This window comes from Trachymyrmex septentrionalis, unplaced genomic scaffold (genome assembly GCF_001594115.1).
Source record: "Trachymyrmex septentrionalis isolate Tsep2-gDNA-1 unplaced genomic scaffold, Tsep1.0 scaffold172, whole genome shotgun sequence".
In the NCBI taxonomy this organism is placed as follows: Eukaryota; Metazoa; Arthropoda; class Insecta; order Hymenoptera; family Formicidae; genus Trachymyrmex; species Trachymyrmex septentrionalis.
Window position 1 is genome coordinate 698,800 of NW_017304887.1, and position 1,951 is coordinate 700,750.

At 30.3% G+C, this 1,951-nt stretch overlaps 1 protein-coding gene across 1 annotated transcript in view; it reads left to right on the top strand.

Moving 5' to 3' along the window:
* LOC108746489 overlaps window positions 1–1,951 on the top strand; it is a 344,212-nt gene that overhangs the window by 295,265 nt on the left and 46,996 nt on the right. The gene's annotated exons all lie outside the window — the stretch shown is intronic.

Genomic DNA, 1,951 nt, shown 5'->3' on the forward strand with positions numbered 1-1,951 from the left:
GAATAATATAATATTTTTATATTATTTGAATAAATTTTTAATATAATAATTAAAAAACAATGTTTGTATTAATATTGACAACATTAATTACATAATTATTTTTTATCAGATACGTCCGAAGAAACTATCATATGATCTGTCTGCGTATTATATTTGTGTTAATAAAGATTCAAACGCGAACAAATGATGACGATAATTTATTATATTTGAACATTCTCTTCTATGCGACATTACGCGAACGTAAAATTCAGGGCCTAATATAAAATACCAATCACCCGAGTAGCTTGATCGCTTTTTAAGTTGAGTGATAATTATCATTATATTTTCGCGGAAGTTTTCGCAATCGCACTTGAGAATTACGTCGGAAGCGACCAGAACGACGATTGAGCGAACCGTAACCATGCGACGTTTCGTAACTTTATACGTTCCTGATAATCTCTCGGAGAGCTCTCGGATGGTTATTCGCGGTGGTCGTCGGGGATTTATGAAATGGCAATAAAATTTATATGACTCGGTGGATCGTTAGGGGTGCAGTTTGCTCGTTCAGATTGATGTCGGTTGTGCCGCGAGTCTGGTCCACTTGCCCGAGGCTACGTTTGTTTCTCCCTGCGATCGTCGCAGAACGATCCACGCTCATTATTAATCCCTTGAAAATTGCGACAGTCATTTTACAATCACTGTGTAGAATGTAAAAGAACTACATTTTCTATTCGATATATTTTGTTGAATCAATTCGGAATTTTGTAGATTAAATATAGTAATGCATATTGTGTGTATGTTTTTTTTCTTTTAATCGCACAGATTGAACTTTGGGATTTACATTGAATGTATAAATTTTAGAGTAGAGCGGGATTATTCCGTCAGTTTTAACTTTAAACTAATACGAAAAAATTTATAATAGTAAACAATATCTCTTTACAGTGATGTGCTTATATTATAATTACATTATACAGTCATGATTGCTTCTTGAAAACACAAGCACAACCTTTAAATAATTAACATGTGTTGTTCAGAGACATAAACATTCGCAGAAAATAAAAATCGCAAAAAATGAACAAAAAAGCCCCGCTCTATCCTATATTATATTTACATTAGTTATTGTATGTAATCGTACGTTTTATTAGTTCTCATTAATTATTATCATATATTTTATTCAATGCAGTAATTTAAGAGTGTTTTATACATATTTTCAAAATGTTTTCAAATTTACAAAATTATGAAAAAATTACAGATTATTCTAAATCAAGTTTCAAATAAGCGCGAGCGTGGTAGACAACGTACTATCTATCATGCCAAAGGTCCCGGGTTCGATTCTAATAGGAACTAAAATATTTACGCTCCTCTCGGAAAAAGCTGACCGAGAGTATCCCTGCCCACAGAAACACCTTTCAAAAAATCCGCCGTTCAGAATCGGCAATAAAACTGAAAGTCCCATATGCTCGTGGCAATTGAGTAATCAACGTACGCATCACAAGCATATGAGAGAGGTATAACACAGCCCAAAGGCCTAACGTAAGAAGAAGAAGAAGAAGAAGAAGAAATTTAAAAATAATACGACAAATTTAGTGACGGTTTATTATGTGGATCACAAATAATTTTAATAAATTGTAGTATTTTTTTAATCTGTGCTCTAATAAGAATATGTGGAAATGTATTATAAAATAAACGATAAAAATCTCAATCTTTTAATATAAGTATACATTATGTATTCAAGATTATTTACGTAAAGTTACATTGCGATGTACGTACTATTGTCCAGTAAATAAACAAAATATTTATTTGTTCTTTATCTTTGTAACTAATCAGTGAATTGCAATAAAACTTTGCATATTTTAAATATTTAAGATACTTATAAAAGAAAAAATTTTTTTATTATTTCTATATTTTAGTTTTTAATAAAAACAATAAATAAAATGAATAAACTACAAAAATGTGTTATTAAACATAAATA